At 39.9% G+C, this 26,724-nt stretch overlaps 1 pseudogene across 1 annotated transcript in view; it reads left to right on the top strand.

Moving 5' to 3' along the window:
- Nucleotides 1-26,724, top strand: part of LOC104682611 — a 45,709-nt pseudogene extending 18,985 nt beyond the window's left edge. The window contains exon 2 of the transcript XR_004055055.1: nucleotides 26,104-26,724. The product of XR_004055055.1 is annotated as a proteasome activator complex subunit 3 pseudogene (transcript). The remainder of the gene's footprint in view (nucleotides 1-26,103) is intronic.

The following is a 26,724-nucleotide window of genomic DNA, read 5'->3' as shown; positions in this document are numbered from 1 at the left end:
TGAAGTCCTTGCCCATGCCTATGTCCTGAATGGTACTACCTAGATTTTCTTCTAGGGTTTTTATGGTATTAGGTCTAACATTTAAGTCTCTAATCCATCTTGAATTAATCTTCGTATAAGGGGTAAGGAAAGGATCCAGTTTCAGCTTTCTACTTATGGCTAGCCAATTTTCCCAGCACCATTTATTAAATAGGGAATCCTTTCCCCATTTCTTGTTTCTCTCAGGTTTGTCAAAGATCAGATGGCTGTAGATGTGTGGTATTATTTCTGAGGACTCTGTTCTGTTCCATTGATCTATATCTCTGTTTTGGTACCAGTACCATGCTGTTTTGGTGACTGTAGCCTTGTAGTATAGTTTGAAGTCAGGTAGCGTGACGCCTCCAGCTTTGTCCTTTTGACTTAGGATTGTCTTGGCAATGCGGGCCCTTTTTTGGTTCCATATGAACTTTAAAGCAGTTTTTTCCAATTCTGTGAAGAAACTCATTGGTAGCTTGATGGGGATGGCATTGAATCTATAAATAACCTTGGGGAGTATGGCCATTTTCACGATATTGATTCTTCCTATCCATGAGCATGGTATGTTCTTCCATTTGTTTGTGTCCTCTTTTATTTCACTGAGCAGTGGTTTGTAGTTCTCCTTGAAGAGGTCCTTTACATCCCTTGTAAGCTGGATTCCTAGGTATTTTATTCTCTTTGAAGCAATTGTGAATGGAAGTTCATTCCTGATTTGGCTCTCTGCTTGTCTGTTACTGGTGTATAAGAATGCTTGTGATTTTTGCACATTAATTTTGTATCCTGAGACTTTGCTGAAGTTGCTTATCAGCTTAAGGAGATTTTGGGCTGAGACGATGGGGTTTTCTAAATATACAATCATGTCATCTGCAAACAGGGACAATTTGACTTCTTCCTTTCCTAACTGGATACCCTTGATTTCTTTCTCTTGCCTGATTGCCCTAGCCAGAACTTCCAACACTATGTTGAATAGGAGTGGTGAGAGAGGGCATCCCTGTCTTGTGCCAGTTTTCAAAGGGAATTTTTCCAGTTTTTGCCCATTCAGTATGATATTAGCTGTGGGTTTGTCATAAATAGCTCTTATTATTTTGAGGTACGTTCCATCAATACCGAATTTATTGAGCGTTTTTAGCATGAAGGGCTGTTGAATTTTGTCAAAAGCCTTTTCTGCATCTATTGAGACAATCATGTGGTTCTTGTCTTTGGTTCTGTTTATATGCTGGATTACGTTTATTGATTTGCGAATGTTGAACCAGCCTTGCATCCCAGGGATGAAGCCCACTTGATCATGGTGGATAAGCTTTTTGATGTGCTGCTGAATCCGGTTTGCCAGTATTTTATTGAGAATTTTTGCATCAATGTTCATCAGGGATATTGGTCTAAAATTCTCTTTTTTTGATGTGTCTCTGCCAGGCTTTGGTATCAGGATGATGTTGGCCTCATAAAATGAGTTAGGGAGGATTCCCTCTTTTTCTATTGATTGGAATAGTTTCAGAAGGAATGGTACCAGCTCCTCCTTGTACCTCTGGTAGAATTCAGCTGTGAATCCATCTGGTCCTGGACTTTTTTTGGTGGGTAGGCTATTAATTGTTGCCTCAATTTCAGAGCCTGCTATTGGTCTATTCAGGGATTCAACTTCTTCCTGGTTTAGCCTTGGGAGAGTGTAAGTGTCCAGGAATTTATCCATTTCTTCTAGATTTTCTAGTTGATTTGCATAGAGGCGTTTATAGTATTCTCTGATGGTAGTTTGTATTTCTGTGGGGTCAGTGGTGATATCCCCTTTATCATTTTTTATTGCATCTATTTGATTCCTCTCTCTTTTCTTCTTTATTAGCCTTGCTAGCGGTCTGTCAATTTTGTTGATCTTTTCAAAAAACCAACTCCTGGATTCATTGATTTTTTGGAGGGTTTTTTGTGTCTCTATCTCCTTCAGTTCTGCTCTGATCTTAGTTATTTCTTGCCTTCTGCTAGCTTTTGAATGTGTTTGCTCTTGCCTCTCTAGTTCTTTTAATTGTGATGTTAGAGTGTCAATTTTAGATCTTTCCTGCTTTCTCTTGTGGGCATTTAGTGCTATAAATTTCCCTCTACACACTGCTTTAAATGTGTCCCAGAGATTCTGGTATGTTGTATCTTTGTTCTCATTGGTTTCAAAGAACATCTTTATTTCCGCTTTCATTTCGTTATGTACCCAGTAGTCATTCAGGAGCAGGTTGTTCAGTTTCCATGTAGTTGAGCGGTTTTGATTGAGTTTCTTAGTCCTGAGTTCTAGTTTGATTGCACTGTGGTCTGAGAGACAGTTTGTTATAATTTCTGTTCTTTTCCATTTGCTGAGGAGTGCTTTACTTCCAATTATGTGGTCAATTTTGGAATAAGTGCGATGTGGTGCTGAGAAGAATGTATATTCTGTTGATTTGGGGTGGAGAGTTCTATAGATGTCTATTAGGTCCGCTTGGTGCAGAGATGAGTTCAATTCCTGGATATCCTTGTTAACTTTCTGTCTCGTTGATCTGTCTAATGTTGACAGCGGAGTGTTGAAGTCTCCCATTATTATTGTATGGGAGTCTAAGTCTCTTTGTAAGTCTCTAAGGACTTGCTTTATGAATCTGGGTGCTCCTGTATTGGGTGCATATATATTTAGGAGAGTTAGCTCTTCCTGTTGAATTGATCCCTTTACCATTATGTAATGGCCTTCTTTGTCTCTTTTGATCTTTGATGGTTTGAAGTCTGTTTTATCAGAGACAAGGATTGCAACCCCTGCTTTTTTTTGTTCTCCATTTGCTTGGTAGATCTTCCTCCATCCCTTTATTTTGAGCCTATGTATGTCTCTGCATGTGAGATGGGTCTCCTGAATACAGCAGACTGATGGGTCTTGACTCTTTATCCAGTTTGCCAGTCTGTGTCTTTTAATTGGAGCATTTAGTCCATTAACATTTAAGGTTAATATTGTTATGTGTGAACTTGATCCTGCCATTATGATATTAACTGGTTATTTTGCTCGTTAGTCGATGCAGTTTCTTCCTAGCCTCGATGGTCTTTACATTTTGGCATGTTTTTGTGATGGCTGGTACCGGTTGTTCCTTTCCATGTTCAGGGCTTCCTTCAGGGTCTCTTGTAAGGCAGGCCTGGTGGTGACAAAATCTCTAAGCATTTGCTTATCTGTAAAGGATTTTATTTCTCCTTCACTTACGAAACTTAGTTTGGCTGGATATGAAATTCTGGGTTTAAAATTCTTTTCTTTAAGAACGTTGAATATTGGCCCCCACTCTCTTCTGGCTTGTAGAGTTTCTGCCGAGAGATCTGCTGTTAGTCTGATGGGCTTCCCTTTGTGGGTTACCCGACCTTTCTCTCTGGCTGCCCTTAAGATTTTTTCCTTCATTTCAACTTTGGTGAATCTGGCAATGATGTGTCTTGGAGTTGCTCTTCTGGAGGAGTATCTTTGTGGCGTTCTCTGTATTTCCTGAATTTGAATGTTGTCCTGCCCTACTAGGTTGGGGAAGTTCTCCTGGATGATATCCTGAAGAGTGTTTTCCAACTTGGTTCCATTTTCGCCCTCACTTTCAGGCACCCCAATCAGACGTAGATTTGGTCTTTTTACGTAATCCCATACTTCTTGCAGGCTTTGCTCATTTCTTTTTCTTCTTTTTTCTTTTGGTTTCTCTTCTCGCTTCATTTCATTCATTTGATCTTCAATCGCTGATACTCTTTCTTCCAGTTGATCGAGTCGGTTACTGAAGCTTGTGCATTTGTCACGTATTTCTCGTGTCATGGTTTTCATCTCTGTCATTTCGTTTATGATCTTCTCTGCATTAATTAGTCTAGCTGTCAATTCTTCCACTCTTTTTTCAAGATTTTTAGTTTCTTTGCGCTGGGTACGTAATTCCTCCTTTAGCTCTGATAAGTTTGATGGACTGAAGCCTTCTTCTCTCCTCTCGTCCAAGTCATTCTCTGACCAGCTTTGATCCGTTGCTGGCGATGGGCTGCGCTCCTTCGCAGGGGGAGATGCGCTCTTATTTTTTGAATTTCCAGCTTTTCTGCCCTGCTTCTTCCCCATCTTTGTGGTTTTATCTGTCTCCGGTCTTTGATGGTGGTGACGTACTGATGGGGTTTTGGTATAGGTGTCCTTCCTGTTTGATAGTTTTCCTCCTGACAGTCAGAAGGACTGTCTGTTTGTCTGTTGGAGATTGCTTGAGGTCCACTTCCGACCCTGTTTGCCTGGGTATCAGCAGCAGAGGTTGCCGAAGATAGAATATTGCTGAACAGCGAGTGTACCTGTCTGATTCTTCCTTTGGAAGTTTCCTCTCAGGGGTGTACTCCACCCTGTGAGGTGTGGGGTGTCAGACTGCCCCTAGTGGGGGATTTCTCCCAGCTAGGCTACTCAGGGGTCAGGGACACACCTGAGCAGGCAGTCTGTCCGTTCTCAGATCTCAACCTCCGCGTTGGGAGGTCCGCGGCTCTCCCCAAAGCTGTCAGACAGAGTCGTTCGCGTCTGCACTGGCTCCCGCTACTTCCCCTGTTGGTCTTCAGCTATGCGCTGTCCCCAGAGGTGGAGACTACAGAGACAGGCAGGCTTCCTTGAGCTGCTGTGAGCTCCACCCAGTTCGAGCTTCCCAGCGGCTTTGTTTACCTACTTAAGCCTCAGCAATGGCGGGCGCCCCTCCCCCAGCCTCGCTGCTGCCTTGCGGATAGATCGCGGCAGACTGCTGTGTTAGCAGTGAGGGAGGCTTCGTGGGCGTGGGACCCTCCCGGCCAGGATTGGGATATATTCTCCTGGTGTGCCTGTATGCTTACAGCGCAGTATTGGGGTGGGAGTTACCCGATTTTCCAGGTGTTGTGTGTCTCAGTTCCCCTGGCTAGGAAAACGGATCCCCTTCCACCTTGCGCTTCCAGGTGAGGCGATGCCTCGCCCTGCTTCAGCTCTCGCTGGTCAGGCTGCAGCAGCTGACCAGCACCGATTGTCCGGCACTCCCTAGTGAGATGACCCCAGTACCTCAGTTGAAAATGCAGAAATCACCGGTCTTCTGTGTCGCTCGCGCTGGGAGTTGGAGACTGGAGCTGCTCCTATTCGGCCATCTTGCTCCCGTATGTTTTCTTTTGAGTAGTGTCTGTTCATGTCTTTTCCCCACTTTTTAATGGAGTTGTTTGTTTTTTGCTTATTGATTTGTTTAAGTTCCTTATAGATTCTGGATATTCGACCTTTGTTGGATGCATAGTTTGCAAATATCTTCTCCCATTCTGTAGGTGGTCTGTTTACTCCCTTACTGTGAAGAAGCTCTTCAGCTTAATTAGGTCCCATTTTTCAGTTTTTGTTGCTTTTGAGGTCTTAGCCATAAATGCTTTGCCAGTGCTGATATCAAGAAGGATAGTTCCTAAGTTTTCTTGTACATTTTTTATAGTTTGAGGGGTCACACTTCAGTTGTTAATCCATCTTGAGTTAATTTTTGTAGATGGTGATATGTAGGGGTCCAATAAATGGTGATTGGTAGGGGTCTGATATGGTTTGACTGTGTCCCCACCCAAATCTCATCTTGAATTCCCACATATTGTGGGAGGGACCTGATAGGAGGTAATTGAATCATGGGGGCAGGTCTTTCCCATGCTGTTCTCATAATAGTGAATAAGTCTCATGAGATCTGCTGGTTTTGTAATGAGGAGTTTCCATACACAAGCTTTCTTCTCTTGTGTGCTGCCATGTGAGATATGCCTTTCACCTTCCACCATGATTGTGAGGCCTCCCCAGCCAAGTGGAACTGTAAGTCCATTAAACCTCTTTTTCTTCTCAGTTTTGGGTATGTCTTTATCAGCAGTGTGAAAATGGACTAATACAGTAAATTGGTGCCAGTAGAGTGAGGCACTGCTGAAAAGATACCTGAAAATGTGGAAGCAACTTTGGAACTGGGTAACAGGTAGAGGTTGGAAGAGGTTGGAGGGCTCAGAAGAAGACAGGAAAATATGGGAAAGTTTGGAACTTCCTAGAGACTTGTTGAATGGCTTTGAACAAAAGGCTGATAGTGATATGGACAATGAAATCCAGGCCGAGGTAGTCTCAGATGGAGATGAGAAACTTGTTGGGAACTGGAGTAAGCGTGACTCTTGTTATGTTTTAGCAAAGAGATTGGCAGTATTTTGTCCCTGCCGTAGACATTTGTGGAACTTTGAACTTGAAAGAGATGATTTAGGATATCTGGCAGAAGAAACGTCTAAGCAGCAAAGCATGCAAGAGGTGCCTTGGGTGCTGTTAAAGGCATGTAGTTTTATAAGGAAAACAGAGCATAAAATTTTGGAAAATTTACATCCTGACAATGTGATAGAAAAGAATATCCCATTTTCTGAGGAGAAATTTAAGCTGGCTGCAGAAATTTGCATAAGTAATGAGGAGATGAATGTTAATCCCCAAAACAGTGGGGAAGATGTCTCCAGGGCATGTCAGAGGTCTTCATGGCAGCCCTTTCCATCACAGGCCTTGAGACCTAGGAGGAAAAAATGGTTTTGTGGGCTGGGCCCAAGACCCCTCTGCTGTGTGCAGTCTAGGGACTTGCTGCCCTGCATCCCAGTTGCTCTAGCCGTGACTAAAAGGGGCAAATGTGCAGCTCGGGCTGTGGCTTCAGAGGGTGCAAGCCACAAGTCTTGGCAGCTTCCACATGGTTGAGCCTGTTAGTGCACAGAAGAATGGAGGTTGTGGAACCTCTGCCTAGGTTTCAGAGATTGTATTGAAATGCCTAGATGTTCAGGCAGAAGTTTGCTGCAGGGGTAGGGCAGTCATGAAGAACCTCTGCTAAGGGAGTGTAGAAAGGAAATGTGGGGTGGGAGCCCCCACACAGACAGAGTCCCCACTGGGGTGCTGCCTAGAGGAGATGTGAGAAAAGGGCCACCATCCTCCAGAGCCCAGAAAAGTAGATCCACCAACAACTTGCATTGTGTACCTGGAAAAGCCACAGACACTGAATACTAGCATGTGAAAGCAGTTGGGAGAGAGGCTGTACCCTGCAAAGCCACAGGGACAGAGCTTCCCTAGTCTATGGGAACCCACCTCTTGCAGTAGCATGACCTGGATGCGAGACATGGAGTCAAAGGATATCATTTTGGAACTTTAAGATTTGACTGCCCCATTAGATTTTGGACTTCCATGAGGCCTGTAGCCCCTTTGTTTTGGCCAATTTCTCCCATTTGGAATGACTGTATTTACCCAATGCCTATACCCCTATTGTATCCAGAAAGTAACTAATTGGCTTTTGATTTTACAGGCTCATAGGCAGAAGGGACTTGCCTTGTCACAGATGAGACTTTGAACTGTGGACTTTTGAGTTAATGCTGAAATGAGTTAAGATTTTGGGAGACTGTTGGGAAGGCATGGTTGGTTTTGAAATATGAGGACATGAGATTTGGGAGAGGTCAAGAGTGGAAGGATATGGTTTAGCTGTGTCCCCACTCAAATCTTATCTTGAATTTTTTTTTTTTTTTTTTTTTTGAGACAGAGTGTCACTCTGTTGCCCAGGCTGGAGTGCAGTGGCGCGATCTTGGCTCACTGCAAGCTCTGCCTCCCAGGTTCACGCTGTTCTCTTGCCTCAGCCTCCCGAGTAGCTGGGACTACAGGCACCTGCCATCATGCCTGGCTAATTTTTTGTATTTTTAGTAGAGACGGGGTTTCACCATGTTAGTCAGGATGGTCTTGATATCCTGACCTCGTGATCCACCCACCTCGGACTCCCAAAGTGCTGGGATTACAGGTGTGAGCCACCATGCCCAGCCCACATCTTGAATTTTTACATGTTGTGACAGGGACGTGGTGGGAGGTAATTGAATCATGGAGGCAGGTCTTTCCCATGCTGTTCTCATTTTAGTGAACAATCTCACTAGATCTGATGGTACTATAAAGAGGAGTTTCCCTGAACAACCTTTCTTCTTTTGTCTGCCACCATGTGAGACATACCTTTCAACTTCCGCCATGATTGTGAGGCCTCCCCAGCCATGCGAAACTGTAAGTCCATTAAACCTCTTTTTCTTCCTAGTCTTGGGTATGTCTTTATCAGAAGTTTGAAAAAGGACTAATACAGGGTCCAATTTCATTCTCTGCATATGGCTAGCCAACTATCCCAGCACCATTTATTGAACAAGGAGTTCTTTCCCCCTGGCTTATTTTTGTCACCTTTGTTCAAGATCAGATAGCTGTGGGTATGGTTTTCTTTCTGGGTTCTCTATTCTTTTCCATTGGTCTATGTGTCTGTTTTCGCACCAGTACCGTGCTGCGTTGGTTACTGTAGCTTTGTTGTATAGTTTGAAGTTGGGTAATGTGATGCTTCTGGTTTTGTTTTTTTTTTTGCTTAGGATTATTTTGCCAGCCATTATTTTAAATGGTAGACTATCAGCAAGTTGCCATACTATAGCTTTTACTTTTCTCCTGGGGTTTGACATTTAGGCTTCAAAATTTTCACTGTCCTAAATTCTGCAGGAATGTCCTTGTACCTAAAATTATTTTATTTTTAAATATATATATATTTTTTGAGATACAGTCTTGTTCTGTTGCCTAAGCTGGAGTGCAGTGGTGCGATCATGGGTCGCTGCAGCCTTGACCTCCTGGACTTAAGTGATCCTCTCACCTTAGCCTCCCAAGCAGATGGGACTACAGGTGCATGCACCACCATGCCTGACTAATTTTTTATTTTTTGTAGAGATGGGGTCTTGCTATGTTGCCTAGACTGACCTCTAACTCCTGTCCTCAAGTGGCCTCCCAAATTAAATATTCTTTATGTTTAGAATTATTCCACTTGACAAGATTCTGAGAAGTTAAATCAGTGGATCAGATAATGAACACTTAAGCCTTTTGATACATATTTTCAAGTTATTATCCAAAAGGATTGTATAAATTTCTATTTTCATCTTTTATAATTAGATAATTCATTACCATATTAGGAAATCATCACTAACCTGAAAAGTGGAAAATATAAAAATATTTTAATATCCTGCATTAATATTTGCAACATTATTTAAGTTAAATATTTTGCCATGTTGTTTATTAATTAATTATATTGTCTCTTACATGAATTGTTTTCGTACCTATTAATTACTAGGGTCTTATTTAGCATTTCTTTTTGACTTGAATAAATTTTTTCTACAAAAAAGGAAGGAATATGTTGCCTGTTCTGTTCTCCAGTGTTTTACTTGCCTTTTAATTTTGTTGGATGCTTTGGTGTACATACTTGGAACTATTGATTTAATGATATTTGATCTCTACTATTGTTTTAGGCTTGGAAATTCCCCTCCCCCTACCCCATCTGGAATAGTTTTCATTTCTATATTTTTTTCTGTTTCGTTGTTATTTCTTTAATCTCTAATGAATTAATATAATGTATACTTTAAGATCAAGTCTTAAGTAGAATTTTCCTAAATAGCTTACCAATTGGCCAGTGACATCTTTACTGTATTATCAATTCAATTTTTTATTGTCTTTATCATGTGTTAAATTGTTATTCTAACTTCTGTGCTATTTGTTCTACTTATCTCTTTGTTTATTATTGAACAGCAGCAAGTTGTGTTAATAAAGCTTTTAGAGATATTTTAATTTCTGATAGGTTTTGTTTTTCTCTCTTACACTTTAAAAAACATTTAATCTACTGTTCTTGTTTACTTTTTCAGGTGGAATTTAATAATTTGTCAAGTTTCAAAAGCAAAGCTCTTGCTGTTTTAGTGCGAAATATGCCATCCTATACATAAATTTGGGAAATGAATCAAATATAAGGGACTGAAAGGCTGATCTAAACTGGCAAAGTTAAAGAGGGAACATTCTGGCTCCTTCCAGGGATAAAATTTAGTTTCAAATGCAGCTTGATTGGGGCTCACATAGTTTTCTCTCTCATCTCTCAAGACCACCTCTTCATGCATGGCCGCTTTCTTGTCATACTTTACCTTTGTGGCTTCAAGATAGCTGCCAGGATACATAACGCCAGGTGCTAATTCATGGAAGTGAATATCTCCATTTCTAATTGCTCCAGTAGAAGTCCAGAAACTGATTCTTGTGGTTCTGGCTGCCCTCAAACTGGGCATGAGCCCAATCCTGAAATGGATGCTGTGTTCAGAGAGATAGGAAACATTGATTGACTTAAGCCAGTTAGGGTCACCCCTGTAGCTGGGGATGGATGTGGAATAGATACTGTGGTCCCCTTCAGGGTTGATTTACCCGTCTCCCAGATGTTGGGAATGTTAGCTGCTGATGGTTTATTGCTGGGCTCTCTCTGAGAATTCCCTGCAGCTGTAGAGAATTCTAACCCAAAGTCACACCCCTCCCGGGAGGTAGCCTGAAGCCAACAACTGACTGAAGTGGGGACACAAAATCTTGCTTCCTTGCCTCATTATTGAGTTAACTCTGAGGGCTCATGCCATTTTCATAGTTCCCCAAAGAATCAGCCAAGACCTCAATTGCAGCGACATTGCTACTGCCTCAGCGTGTTCCTCCATGATTCTGCCCTCCTTACGTTCTGAATGGTGTATTTGCTGAGGTCACTCTCCAATTAGCCTTCTGCATGCAACTTGTCTCAGAATCTGTACCTAAGGAACCCAAGGTAAGAGGATGATCAATCATCCTATACCTAAAATACTTGGCCAAGAATAGAGGAGGAGATATCTCAAAGGAACTCTAGGTACTGTTGGTATAGTTAGAATGGGGAGAAATAAATTCAAGGGATGCCACCAACTAATGTTCACTACAAGAAGGATACACTTTACAACACACAATATTCTCATTTAGTACTATATTATGGCTTTTCAGTTGCTCAATTATCTTAATACAATTTCACAATATTAATAAATATTTTTATTAAGGTGTTTTCTGTTTCTCTATGTAGTATATTCTGTAAATTATTAATTAATTGATTTTTTTTTGAGATGGAGTCTCACTCTGTTGTCCAGGCTGCTGGAGTGCAGCAGTGCAATCTCTGCTCACTGCAACCTCTGCCTCCTGGGTTCAAGCGATTCTCCTGCCTCAGTCTCCCTAATGGCTGGGATTACAGGCACCCAACACCACACCTAGCTTTTTTTTGTATTTTTAGTAGAGATGGGGTTTTACCATGTTGCCCAGGCTGGGCTCAAACCCCTGATCTCAAGTGATCCATCCACCTCGGCCTCCCAACGTGCTGGGATTCAGGTGCGAGCCACTGCACTCAGCCTCCAAAATACTAATTTTTCCTAAAACTTTTTAGGGACACATCTATTTAATGTAGCAGCCTATGCCTTTGTGGCATTTTTTTTTTTTCAGGGGGTGGGGGGAAATTCTAAAACTCCATTTATGATTTTTCAAATGGTAATATGAGTTAAGAATGAGACTAAAATTTCTCTTAGATGGGCTCATTTGATATAGATGGATATTCTGAGTTGCCAAGAAACCAAGACATGCCTTCAGGGATTTGTTCACTCACCATATACCAGATGGTTATTTTGATTCCCTCTCTTTAAAAAACATCCAACTAGAAAAATGCAAGCTAGCAACACAGGAGCTGGTACTGTCAACTATGAAGAGAATAATTCCATGTGTCCAGGAGGCTGTGTACTGTGTGTCATTCATTGAAAGTGTCTGGAAAAGGCTATTCCTCCCCCATGAACTTCCCAACGGGCCTCAGTTGTGTCACTAGGCACTGCGAAATTAATTCTGTTGAGGCAAAGTTTGGGCCGGAGGAGTCAATTCCACCCACTGGTGCCCCATCCCCTCCTCTCTCATTCTGTTTAACAAATCATCAACCCGTAGTTGCTTGAAACGGTCACGAGGAACTCCCATTCCTAGAATGGCAGGGGAGTTTTAATGCCAACAAATGTGAGCGTGTGCTAGTGAGCCTGGCTGAGTTGCATAGGAGACTTAAAAAGCACTTTGCCAGTTTCAGGGCTTCTTAAGTTTTTTTCAAGAGCAACAGAAGTCCCACCACATTTTCACCTGTTCTTGCAGGTGATGGAAATGCATTTGGTAAAGTACAGGAGGTAAAATCATGAACAGTGCTCTGTGTGAGAGGCTTTTCCTGCATTGGTCACCTAATCTTTGGAAAAGCCTTATGACTAGGTATTCTTATTCTTATTTTCATTTTACATGGGAAGAAACTGAAGCTAAGGAAGGTTACACAAGTTATCCAAGGTTACACAGACAGGTAGTGGTGTCCCTGGGGAGTTGGGTGTATGTGGAAATTTCAAGTTGAATAGTGTTGCAGATGAACTCCGTGTTAAATTGTGTATTTCTCAAAACTTGGCATTAATTCTTTTCTGTCAATTGTTGTCACATCTGGGCAGGAGGGACCTTACCAATTTATATTGCTAATTAGTAGGTATCTAAATGCCTTAAAGAATACCAAACTAATCCCCTCTTTCCTTTTCTACATGTAAAGAAACATATAACATGAGAACTTTAACTGCGGGGATAAGCCACATGTGGGCCTACTGACATACTTAATTTGGACTTCATATTCAGAGACAAGTAAACAGCTTTATTTATTTATTTATTTATTTTTAGAGACAGGATCTTGCTCCATTACTTAAGCTGGAGTTCAGTGGCACAATATTGGCTCGCTGCAACCTCTGCTACCTGAGTTCAATCGATCCTCCCTCCTCAACCTCCCAAGTAGCTGGAGCTATAGGCACGTGGCATCACACCCAGATAATTTTTGTGTTTTTTGTAGAGACACGGTTTCACCATGTTGCCCAGGCTGATGTGGAACTCCTGAGCTCAAGCAATCCACCTGCCTCAGACTCCCAAAGTGCTGGGATTACCGGCATGAGCCAGCCCACCCGGCCAACTTTTTCTAATAGCAAGTATAAGCTCTTCGAGTCTTACTGTGTTCCAACCATCTTGACCTAAATCAAAGTCCTGTCAAGTGATAGGAAGCAGCCAAAAACATGCTATCAGGATAGCTGTGACCATTATGCCATCTGCCTAGCATTTTACAGCACATAGTCAATAATCATAATAGCAATAATGAAATGCTATTTATTGAGCACTTAACCTTGTACAAGATTTTAGACTAAGGGCTTTATCAGCATTGTTTGTTTAATCCTTGGAAAAACCTTATGAGTAGGTATTAGTACTTTTTTATTTCATATGGGAAGAAAATGAAACTAAGGAAGTTTAACTAACTTGTCCAATATCACACAGACAGGTACCAGCAGAAGGGGATTTGCACCCTAGCCTGAATTACTTTGGAGCCTTAGCTGTAATCACTATACTAAATAGAAGTATGAGTTCGAAGAGAAATATTGCAATAATAATCTTATGGTGCATGTGACTAAATTTCATGGGACTAGCCTAGATGTTTTCTTTATAGTAATCTTACACTGGATGGTCTAAGGCAAAGTGGAAGTCATTAGTTCCATTCACAAATATCTCAGTTTTTCTCTGAAGTATATAGTAGAATTTACTTTCTTTTACCTTTACCTTTAGAATTGTTGGCCAAATGGCTTACTTTGATTATAAATTGTGAGTGAAAGTGACACTTGTCACATTAATAGTGAGCTATAAGACAATATCAGTGACTCTTGTCACTTTCAGGGAGAAGCTTTTAAAAACCAGTGCATGAACATTCCGCTTCTAACCATGATGGAATAATAGGTACCACATTTACCCTCTGGCCATAGGCAAATAGAAAGCTGTATAAAATATATGAAACAGTTCTTTTCAACCTTTGGAAAATAGGCAGCACAGGACAAGAATCCCTAAAAGGAGAGAAACCAATGAGAGGTACCCAATGACTGTCCTAGCTTACTACTTGAAAGGACACAGCAGAGAGGGGAGGAGCATGAACAGAGCCTGGTGGTCTAGCTAAAATGAAGAGACAGAATTCGGAGTTTGGGGAAGCCTCTGCAGCTAGAATATGTGAGGCAGAGGAGGGAGCTGTTCAAGGAGAGAGGTCAGAAGATCTGCACGGGGGTTCTCATGAGTTTTTAGCTGAGTACTAATTTGCACTTGCACTTGTGGAAACTACCAAAGGAGGAGAAGGTATCACGAGAAATGAGTGGGCAGAAAACCCCCCAGAACTTACACAGAGTTAGGAACAGTTTGTGTTCACATATGCCAAAGGAAAAAAAAAATGCTAAAAATGGAATGTTGAGTAAAGTGCCACAGAAGTGGGAGAAAATTAACTCTAGACTAAAAGCTGTTTTGGATTTGACCTAATAAAGCTTATAAGCAAGCCTCAAGCATATTAAACAGATTCCAAGGAACTTTACTGCATCCACAAACCTAGTCCCCAAATATTTAAAATAATACAAAAAAAAAAAATCCAACACCCAACAACATAAAATACTCAATATTTGGCATCTAGTAAAAAATGACCAGGAATTCAAAGAAGCAGAACAATGTTACTCACAAAGGAGAGAAAAATCTATCAGAAGGAACAAATGTAGGAATGACATTTGATAATTAAATTGGTAGACAGGGCATGAAAACAACTCTTATAACAATTCAAGATGGTAGAAGAAAGGATGAACATGAGGAGAAGAAAAAAGAAATGTATTAAAAATTCAAAATAAAAGTTAAAGTGGTAAAACATAAAGTATCTGGAAAAATGCCTAGGGAAGATAAAGAGCAGATGACATGGCATAGAAGAAAACAGTTAATAAACTTGAAGACACTTTCCAAACTAATACAGAGAAAAGCAGCAGTAATAGTGAGCTATAAGGCAACATCAGGAAGCCAAACATATGTATGATTTGGAGTCCACATAAAAGATGGAGAGAAAGAAAAAATATTATAGCACTAATGACCATAAATTTGATGAAATCTATAAAACCAACCATCCCAGTAGTTCAATAAATCTGAAGCAAAAAAATATAATTTATATATATAAATATATAAAATATATATATAAAATATATATAATTTATATGTATTATATATATAATTTGTATATAACATATACATACTTTTATATACAAACTATATAATACATAATAGATAATAGATATAAACATTTATATATACTTTAAAAAATAACTTTATATATAAATAAAAATATATAAATATATAAACAATATATATAAACTTTTATGTATATATAAAAAAGTATGCTGAAGTATACAAAATAATCAAATTTCTAAAAATCAGTGATAAAAGATAATAAGGTTTTCAAAGTAGTGAGAGAAAAAAAGTAGTCAGAGAAACAAAAGTGAGAAGACAACAGACTTCTCATCAGAAATAATGCATCCAGACATCTTTAATATGGAATGACATATTTTTAAAAAACTCCACCTAGAATTCTATATCCAGCAAAAATATCTTTTAGAAATGAAATTCAAATAAGGACTTATATAAACATGTAAAAGCCAAGGTAATTCATTGGCAGCAGATCACTTCTTCCTTGAAAGAAGCCCTTCAAGGCAGAACGAAAACGATACAAGATGAACATATGAATCTACAAAAACAAATGAAGAGTGCCAGAAATGATAGACATTTGGGAAAATATAAAATACGTTTATTTAAAAAATATTTTTGAAAGATAATTGACTATTTAAGGCAAAATAATAAGAATATATTATGAATTTATACATAGAAGTAAAATATATGACAATGATAGCACAAAGGCCAGGTGTAGGAGGAAGAAAACAAAGTATATTCTTTTAAGGTTTTTATACAATTGGTGAAATACTATATTACTTGAAGGTAGGCCACGTATAATATCAACCTTAAAGCAATTGCTTGAAAAAACAAAGAATAGTTAACAGGCCAACAAAGAAGATAAAGTGGAATTAATAAAAACATGATTAACAGGAAAGATGCTAAGGAAAGAAAAATAAAGAAACAAAGAACTCTGCAACAACAACAACAACAAAACCCCAAACCCCACATAAAGCAGTGGTAGATTTAAATACAACTTTATTGACAATTCAAGTGAATGTAAATGGTCTAAATAGTTCATTTAAAAGGCAGAAATTGTCATACTGGATAAAAAAGCAAAATCCAACTGCATGCTGCCTACTTTCAATATAAAGATAAAAGTAATAAAAGTAAAAATGTAGACAAACATGTACTCTGTGGACACAATCAAAAGAAAGTTGAAGTGGCTATATTAACATAGTTATACATTGTTTTAAGATGTAGGTTTTATTATTATCCTGGTGTGGTGAGGCTAACAAATTAGGAGATGATTGCCATTGAAAAGATAGTTTGCTATTCATAGTTCCCAAGAGGAAGGGCATGCCAAACAACAAGGGCATGTGAAGGGCACCAAGTTGGTCAGGAGACGGAGTGAGGGGGACACATGGGCAAGACCCTTTTTGTGGTTCTTACTGGAGAGGCAAAGCAAGGCAATATAAGCAGGCTTAGGATTTTGGCTGGTTTGAATAATTTCAGTGGGCTCTAGGATAAAAGGGCTGTCTCTTGTTGTCTAGTATCTGACCCTGGGGTGATTAGGTGAAAGGAATAGTGACTGTGCATGTGAAGACCAAAAAAGGAGATGGTTGATGTTAGGGGATCTGGATTTGTTGATTTGTATTTGAATTGTTCACACAATTCCTCTAGGAATTGGCTATCCCTGGGAGGGACAGTCTTTCCAGTGTCAGCAAGGCCCACATGTCAGAGCATCAGAAATACAGAAAATTGGCCAGGCACAGTGACTGACGCCTGTAATCCTACCACTTTGAGAGGCCAAGGTGGGCAGATTGCCCGAGATCAGGAGTTTGAAATCACCCTGGGCAACATGATAAAACCTCGTCTTTATGAAAATATAAAAAATTAGCCAGGCATGGTGGCGGGTGCCTATAGTCCCAGCTATTCGGGAGGCTGAGGCACGAGAATCGCTTGATCCTGAGAGGTGGAGGTTTCAGTGAGCTGAGAACTCACCACTGTACTCCAGCCTGGGCAACAGGGCAAGACTCTGTCTCCAAAAGAAAAAAAAAAAAAGAAAAGAAAAAAGCAAAAAGAATGATCAATACATATTAATAAGTATATTTCAGAGCAAAGAATATTAAAGAGAGATAATGAAGGCCATTCATATTGATAAATGGGTGAATTCATCAAGAGGATATAATGTTCTAAATATATACTCTTTTCAAAGCAATAACTGATAGGAGCAGACATAGCCGCAACGGAGACCTTTATTTTAATATTTAATAGAAAAAGATTAGAAGTCACTAAGGATATAGAATACTTGGAAATCACTACCAATTAAATTTAGTTAACATTTCTAGAACACTCCAACCAACAACAGCAGAATACATATTCTTTTCCAGTGCTCAAGATACATTTACCACAATAGATCATAATTTGGTTCCTAAAACAAGTCTCAATAAATTTAAAAAATTGAAATAATTTAATGTACATTCTCTTACCACAACAAAATTTTATTAGAAATCAGTCACAGAAAGATATTTGGAAAATCTCTATTTGAGAATTAATAACAGACATAAAAAGTCAATGGTCCAAGAGGAAAATGGGTTGAGCTGAATTATAACATATCAAAATGTGTGAGATATGACTAAAAATTGATTAGAAGAAAATTCATAGCATTACAAACTACCTTAAAGAAGAAAAACATTTAAAACCAATTACCTAATCATTTTATGATTATACCCCAACTAAGCAGAAAGAAGGAAAAAAATGAGTATAATCACTTTATGATTACACCCCAACTAAGCAGAAAGAAGGAAGTAATGAGAGACAAAATCAGTGAAATAGAAAACAGAAAATAAAACAGAAGTAATTAATATAACAAAAGAGCCAAAAATTATTTTTTTGAGACACTTAATTGCTAAACTTCACATCACACTGATGAGCAAAACTGAGAAGACAGAGATTGCCAATATCAAGAATGTGAGAATGGACATTCCTAAAATCCTGCAGACATAAAAAAGTAGGGGAAAATTATGAGCAACTTCATACCAATAAATTTGACAAATTAGACAAAATTTACACGTTCAGTAAATTATCTAAGTTAACTACAAAAGATATGGATAATCTAAGTAGTCATATATCTCTTAAAGATATTAAATGTGTATTTAAAAACCTTCCCATGACAAATATACAAAACAATAAACAAACAAACAGCACAACAACAAAAAAGCTTCAGGCAGTTGGTTTTACTCGTGAGTTCTTACAAACATTTAAGAAAATGAAATATTATTAAATCTACACAAACATACCCCCCCCAAAAAAGAGAATAAAATTTATCTCAACTCATTTTGTGAGGCTAGGATTACTTGTTTTTTACAAATTTGTTGTTGTTGTTGTTTGTTGGTTGGTTTTTTTAAGACACAGTCTCACTCTGTTGCCCATGTTGGAGTGCAGTGGCACAATCTCGGCTCACTGCAGCCTTCGCCTCCCAGGTTCAAAAGATTCTCCTGCCTCAGCTTCCTGAGTAGCTGGGATTACAGGTGCCCACCACCACACCTAGCTAAATTTTGTATTTTTAGTAGAGTCGGGGTTTCACCATGTTGGCCAGGCTGCTCTTGAACTCCTGATCTTAGGTGATCTACCCTCCTCGGCCTCCCAAAGTGCTGGGATTACAGGCATGAGCCACCGTGCCTGGCAAATTTTTTTTTTTTTTTTTTTTTTTTTTGCTTTAATAGATTTTGGGATACAAACGGATTTTTGTTACATGGATGAATTACATGGTAGTAAATTCTGAGATTTTAGAGCACATCACCCGAGTAGTGTACATAGTACCTAGAGTGTAGTTTTCTATCCCTAGCACCCACCCCCCCCCACCTTCTGCCTTCTGAGTCTCTGAAGTCTATTATATCACTCTGTATGCCTTTGCATACTCAAAGCTTAGCTCCCACTTATAAGTGAGAAATGCTGTTTTTGGTTTTTCACTCCTGTGTTACTTCACTTAGATTAATGGCCTCCAGCACCATCTAAGTTGTAGCAAGAGACATTATTTCATTTCTTTTAATGGCTGAGTAGTATTTCATGGTGTATATATATACTGCATTTTATTTATTCACTCTGTAGTTGATGGGCATTTAGGTTGGTTCCACATCTTTGCAATTGTGAATTGTGTTGCTATAAACACATGGGTGCAAGTATCTTTTTCATATAATTACTTCTTTTCCTTTGGCTAGATACCCAGTAGTGGGATTGCTGGATCAAATGGTAGTTCTACTTCTTAGTTCTTTAGGGAATCTCCATACTGTTCTCTATAGAGGTTGTACCGATTTACATTCTCACCAGAACTGTATAAGCTTTCCCTTTTTCCCATATCCATGCCAACATCTATTGCTTTTTTTGCTTTTCAGTAATGGCCTTTCTTGCAGGAGTAAGGAGGTGTCTCATTGTGATTTTAATTTGAATTTCCCAGATGATTAGCAATATTAAGCATTTTTCCTACGTTTGTTGGCCATTTGTATATTTTCTTTTGAGAAATGCCTAATCATGTGCTTTGTCCACTTTTTAATGGGATTATTTGTTTTTTCTTGCTGATTTGTTTGAGTTCCTTATAGATTCTGGATATGAGTCTTTTGTAAGATGCATAGTTTACAAATATTTTCTCCCATTCTGTGGATTGTCTGTTTACTCTGCTGATTATTTCTTTTGCAGTGCAGAAGCTTTTTAGTTTCATTAGGTCCCATTTATTTATTTTGATTTTTGTCACATTTGCTTTTGGGGTCTTAGTCATGAAGTCTTTCCCTAGGCTGATGTCTAGAAGAATTTTCTCAATGTTGTCTTCTAGAATTTTAATAGTTTCAGGTCTTATATTTAAGTCTTTGATCCATCTTGAGTTGATTTTTAGATAAGGTGAGAGGTAGGGATCCCATTTCATTCTTCTTCATGTGACTTGCCAGTTTTCCCAGCAACATTTGTTAAATAGCATGTCCATTCCCTAATTTATGTTTTTGTATGCTTTGTTGAAGATTAGTTGACTGTACACATTTGACTTTATTTCTGGGTTCTCTATTCTGTTCCATTGGTCTATGTGCCTACTCTTATATCAGTACTATACTGTTTCGGTAACTACAGAGGCTAGCATTATTCTGATAACAAAAGCAAACAAAGGCATTACAGTAAAAGAAACATGTTATTAAAGAGTTAGTTTTTGCCGGGCGCGGTGGCTCAAGCCTGTAATCCCAGCACTTTGGGAGGCCGAGATGGGCGGATCACGAGGTCAGGAGATCGAGACCATCCTGGCTAACACGGTGAAACCCCGTCTCTACTAAAAAATACAAAAAAACTAGCCGGGCGAGGTGGCGGGCGCCTATAGTCCCAGCTACTCGGGAGGCTGAGGCAGGAGAATAGTGTAAACCCGGGAGGCAGAGCTTGCAGTGAGCTGAGATCCGGCCACTGCACTCCAGACTGGGCAACAGAGCGAGACTCTGCCTCAAAAAAAAAAAAAAAAAAAAAGAGTTAGTTTTTAATATATTGCATTTATCAAATAGATAAATAAATAAAAGGACAAGTACTTCTGTTAAATAGTGACTGAAAACAGCTTACCAAGATTTTGGTAAATTGAATCTAATAATACATATATAAAATCTTCAAGACCAATAAGTTTTATTCCAAGAATGCAAAGTTGGTTCAACATTTAAATATTAACTAATATAATTAATCATATTAACAAACTAAAAAAGAAAATTCATTTGCTCACAATGGGCATTAAATAATAATTTGATAAAAGCCAACATTAATTCATTATGAATGCTCCCAGCAAACTAGGAGTAGAAGAAAATTATTTTGGCAATCAGACAAAGGATATCTACAAAAAAACTACAGCTATTATAGTTAGTGGTGAAAGACTGTATGATTTTCCTCTAAGTTTTGGAATAAAGTGGGGATGTTTTCTCTCATCACTTGTATTCAATGTTGTATTGGAATTCCTAGCCAGTGCTATATGGCAAGAAATGTTAGGTTGGTGCAAAAATAATTGCAGGTTTTGCCATTATGAGTAATTAAAAATAATGGCAATAACTGCATTTACTTTTGCACCAACCTGATATAAATAAAGGGCTAAAGATTGGAAAAAAGAAGTGAAACTAATTCACTGAAAACATGATTATCTATATGTAAAATTTTAAGGAATCTACAAAAAGCTACTAGAACTAATAATTTAATTTAGTGAAAGCAAAGGATACACGTTCATTATACAAAAGTCAATCACTCGAATGATAAAAGCTTGTGTCTGTTTTTCCACAATTTCAGCTCTTTCTCTACAGAAGATAAGACTCTCACTCAGGGCAACCTTAGTAGATTTGAGGCTCAATATCTGCTTCTGAATCCAGGAGACAGAATCCCTGAGTTCATCGTTTTCTTTCATCACTTTGTCCACTGAACTTAGGAGCAACCAACCAGCTTCACTATGTTCCTTGGTTCTCTACATATGGTCAAAAGTACTATGTATAGAGTCACCCAAAATGTCACTGTGGTCCTCCAGTAAAATAGGGGCTTATGGAGGTCAGGTAATTAATGGAGTTTTAGTTCAGGTCCAACTTACTGTGGGTCCAGTGGATGACTGGACTCATCCTATGGTCATATCCCCACTGCCAGAATGCATAATTGGCATAGACATACTTAGCAGCTGGCAGAACCCCCAAATTGGCTCCCTGACTAGTAGGGTGAGGGCTATTATGGTGGAAAAGGCCAAATGGAGGCCACTAAAACTGCCTCTACCTAGAAAAATAGTAAATCAAAAACAATATTGCATCCCTAGAGAGACTGGAAATTAGTTCCACTATCAAGGACTTGAAAGATGCAGGGGTGGTAATTCCCACCACATCCCTGTTCAACTCTCCCATTTGGCCTGTGCAGAAGACAGATGGATCTTGGAGAATGACAGTGGATTATCATAAGCTTAACCAAGAGGCGACTCCAATTGCAGCTGCTGTTTCATTGCTTGAGCAAATTAACACATCTCCTGGTACCTACTCTGCAGCCATTGACTTGACGAATGCCTTTTTCTTCATTCCTGTTTGTAAGGCCCACCAGAAGCAATTTGCCTTCAGCTGACAAGGCCAGCAATACACCTTTACTGACCTACTTCAGGGGTATATCAACTCTCCTGCTTTGTGTCACAATCTTATTCAGAGAGACCTTGATCACCTTTTGCTTTCACAAGGTATCACTCTAGTTCACTACATTGATGACGTTATGCTGATTGGATCCAGTGAGCAAGAAGTAGCAAATACACTGGACTTATTAGTGAGACATTAGGTGTCAGAAGATGGAAAACAAATCCAACTAAAATTCAGGGACCTTCTACCTCAGTAAAAGGGGGTCCAGTGGTGTGGGGTCCAGTGGTGTCGGCTTGTCAAAATGTTCTTTCTAAGGTGAGTGATAAGTTGCTGCATTGGGCCCTCGTACAACCAAGAAAGAGGCACAATGCCTAGTGGGCCCATTTGGATTTTGGAGACATTTTTCATCTGGATGTGTTACTCCAACCCATTTATCAAGCGACCCAAAAGGCTGCCAGTTTTGAGTGGGGTCCAGAACAAGAGAAGGTTCTGCAACAGCTCCAGGCTGCTGTGCAAGCTGCTCTGCCGCTTGGGCCATACGACCCAGCAGATCCAATGGTGCTTGAGGTGGCAGTGGCAGATAGGGATGCTGTTTGGAGCCTTTGGTAGGACCCCATAGGGGAATCACAGTGGAGGCCTCTAGGATTTTGGAGCAAGGCCCTGCCATCTTCTGTAGATAACTACTCTCCTTTTGAGAGACAGCTCTTGGCCTGTTACTGGGCTTTGGTGAAAACTGAACATTTGACTATGGGTCATCAAGTCACCATGTGACCTGAACTGCCTATCATGAACTGGATGCTTTCTGACTCATCTAGCCATAAAGTAGGTTGTGCTGAGCATCATTCCATCATCAAATGGAAGTGGTATACACATGATCGGGCTTGAGCAGGTCCTGAAGTCACAAGTAAGTTACATGAGGAAGTGACTCAAATGATTGTGGTCTCCACTCCTGCCTTCTCTTCCCCACCCTGCACCAATGGCCTCATGGGGAGTTCCCTATGATCAGTTGACAGAGGAAGAGAAGACTAGGGCCTGCTTCACAGATGGTTCTGCACAATATGCAGACACTACCCGAAAGTGGATAGCTGGAGCATTACAGCCCCACTCTAGGACATCCCTGAAGGACAGCAGTGAAGGGAAATCTTCCCAGGGGGCAGAACTTTGAGCAGTGCACCAAATGGCCAGATGTGCAATAATATACTGATTCATGGGCTGTAGCCAATGGTTTGGCTGGATGGTCAGGGTTGGAAGAAGCATGATTAAAAAATTGGTGACAAAGAAATTTGGGGAAGGGGTACATGGATGGACTTTTCTGAGTGGTCAAAAACTGAAGATATTTGTATCCCATGTGAGTGCTCACCAACAGGTGACCTCAGCAGAGGAGGATTTTAATAATCAAGTACATAGGATGACCTGTTCTGTGGATACCACTCTACCACTTTCCCCAGTCACCCCCGTTGTTGCCCAATGGGCCCATGAACAAAGCAGCCATGGTGGCAGGGATGGATGGTTATGCATGGGCTCAGCAACATGGGCTTCCACTCACCAAGGCTGACCTGGCTATTGCCATTGCTGAGTGCTCAATTTGCCACACCAGAGACCAACACTGAGACCTCGATATGGCACCATTCCTCAGAGTGATCAGCCATCTACCCGGCGGAAGGTCAAGTATATTGGACCTCTTCTGTCATGGAAAGGGCAGAGGTTTGTTTATCCATCACTGGGATAGACGCTTACCCCGGATATGGGTTTGCCTATCCTGAACACAATGCTTCTGCCAAGACTACCATCCATGGACTCACAGAATGCCTGATCCACCATCATGGTATTCCACACAGCATTGCCTCTGACCAAGATACTCACTTTATGGCTAAAGAAGTGTGGCAGTGGGCTCATGCTCATGGAATTCACTGGTCTTATCATGTTCCCCATCATCCTGAAGCAGCTGGATTGATAGAACGGTGGAGTGGCCTTTTGAAGTCACAACTACAGTGCCAACTAGGTGACAATACTTTACAGGGCTGGGGCAAAGTTCTCCAGAAGGCCATGTATGCTCTGAATCAGCATCCAATATATGGTACTTTTTCTACCATAGCCAGAATTCATGGGTCCAGGAATCAAGGGGTGGAGGTGAAAGTGGCACCACTTGCCATAACCCCTAGTGATCCACTAGCAAAATTTTTGCTTCCTGTTCCCACGACATTACGTTCCGCTAGCCTAGAGGTCTTACTTCCAGAGGGAGGAATGCTGCCACCAGGAGACACAACAACGATTCCATTAAACTGGAAGTTAAGATTGCCACCTGGACATTTTGCGCTCCTCCTACCTTTAAGTCAACAGGCTAAGAAGAGAGTTACAGTGTTGGCTGGAGTAATTGATGAGGACTATCAAGATGAAATCAGTCTACTACTCCACATTGGATGTAAGAAAGAGTATGCATACAATGCAGGAGATCCACTAGGGCATCTCTTAGTATTACCATGCCCTGTGATTAAGGTCAATGGGAAACTACAACAGCCCATTCCAGGCAGGACTACAAATGGCCCAGACCCCTCAGGAATGAAGGTTTGGGTCATTCCACCAGGAAAAAAACTACTACCTGTTGAGGTGCTTGCTGAAGGCAAAGGGAATACAGAAAGGGCAGTAGAAGAAGGTTGTCATCAATACCAGCTATGACCACATGACCAGCTGCAGAAATGGGGACTGTAATTGTCATGAGTACTCCTTCTTTTGCTAAAAACATGTTTGTGCATGTATACGCGTGTACTAGGAAAATATCCTTATTTTGTTTCTTTTTCCTTTATCATGTGACATAAGATTTATTGATTTCATATTAGCATTTAAGTATTGTTAACCTTATGTAATAGTATTTAGGTTGGGGATTGGTATGTTTCCGGTTGTACGACGGCATAGTTATGACCTTATTATTGTCTTTATTTGAAGATTATGTATGATCTCAGGAGATGTGTATGGGTTCAAATTGACAAGGGGTGGACTTGCGATGGTTAATACTGAGTGTCAACTTGTTTGGATTGAAGGATACAAAGTATTGATCCTGAGTGTGTCTGTGAGGGTCTTACCAAAAGAAATTAACATTAAAGTCAGTGGGCTGGGGAAGGCAGATCCACCCTTAATCTGGTGGGCACAATCTAATTAGCTGCCAGTGACTATAAAGCAGGCAGAAAAATGTGAAAAAGAGAGACTGGCCTAGCCTCCCAGCCTACATCTTTCTCCCATGTTGGATGCTTCCTGCCCTCAAACATTGGACCCCAAGTTCTTCAGTTTTGAGACTGGTTCCCCTTGCTCCTCAGCTTGCAGATGGCCTATTGTGGGACCTTGTAATCATGTAAGTTAATACTTAAGAAACTCTCTTTTATGTGTGTGTTTGGAGACACATATATATAAAACCATATATATATATATGGTTTTCCACACAGCATTGCATATATATACAATTTAGTTCTGTCCCTGTAGGGAACCCTAATACATTAAGTTAACTCTCCCTCCCCTCCACGCACCTAGTGCTTTAAATCACGCCACTGTCTCCTAATTTACAGTTGCTGACAAGAGGTCTTTCGTAGTTTTTATCTTTTTTCCTCTGTAAGTTATATCTCCTCCACCCTACCCTGTTTCCATGCGTGGCTACGGTGAAGATTTTGTCTTAGTATTTGGTTTCAGCAGTTTGACTATGATATGTCTAGGTGTGGCTTCTTTTGATATTTATATTTTGGGGATATTTTCTATGTTTGTTAGATCTGTGAAGTTTTGTCTTTTGTTAATTTTGGAAAATTCTCAGAATTTATCTCTTTAAATATTTCCTCTGCTCCATTCTCTATCTTTTCTTCTTCTGGTAATCCAATTACATATGTTTAGTTATTTTAATATTGCTATGCAGATTTTGGAAGCTCTTATTCTTTTTTAAAACTCTTGGCTCTTTACATTCCAGTTTAAATAATATTTGTTGATCTATTTTTTATTTGACAAATATTTAGTAAGCACCTATCATATACCAAGAACTATAACTTTCATCCTCTGTATAAGGATTACAACCTTGCACAGAACAGATAAAATTTCATTTCTGTGGTAGTTACTTTTCAGTTGAGAAATGGAAAGCAATACAATAAATTAAAAAATATATAGACTGGTGAACGAAACAAAGGAAAGAAACAAAAGACTCTTTCTAATGCTAAGAAGAATTAATAAAAAATGAACAAAATAAAAATGTTAACCAGCAGCTGGTGGACATTATTGAGAAAGTGAAACCTGAGATCCGGCTGTGGATTGAGAAATGTAACACGGTCAAAATATGGGTACAGCTCCTGATTCCCAGGATAGAAGATGGAAACAACTTTGGGGTGTCTATTCAGGAGGAAACAGTTGCAGAGCTAAGAACTGTTGAGAGTGAAGCTGCGTCTTATCTGGACCAGATTTCTAGATATTATATTACAAGAGCCAAATTGGTTTCTAAAATAGCTAAATATCCCCATGTGGAGGACTATCGCCGCACCGTGACAGAGATTGATGAGAAAGAATATATCAGCCTTCGGCTCATCATATCAGAGCTGAGGAATCAATATGTCACTCTACATGACATGATCCTGAAAAATATCGAGAAGATCAAACGGCCCCGGAGCAGCAATGCAGAGACTCTGTACTGAGGCCAGGGCCAGGGCCAGGGGACTCTGTGAGTCTGGCTCAAGACCGACATTGCCTTGGTTTGTTACATGACTATCGTGATGGGGAAACTGGCTGGAAATAGTAATCACCCCTCTCTGTTTTTAGTTAGAGTCTAATGAAACTCTCATCTAGTTC

This window comes from Rhinopithecus roxellana, chromosome 2, assembly GCF_007565055.1.
Source record: "Rhinopithecus roxellana isolate Shanxi Qingling chromosome 2, ASM756505v1, whole genome shotgun sequence".
Lineage (NCBI taxonomy): Eukaryota > Metazoa > Chordata > Mammalia > Primates > Cercopithecidae > Rhinopithecus > Rhinopithecus roxellana.
Note: the sequence above shows the minus strand (reverse complement) of the source record. Positions and strands in the feature narration are given on the sequence as shown.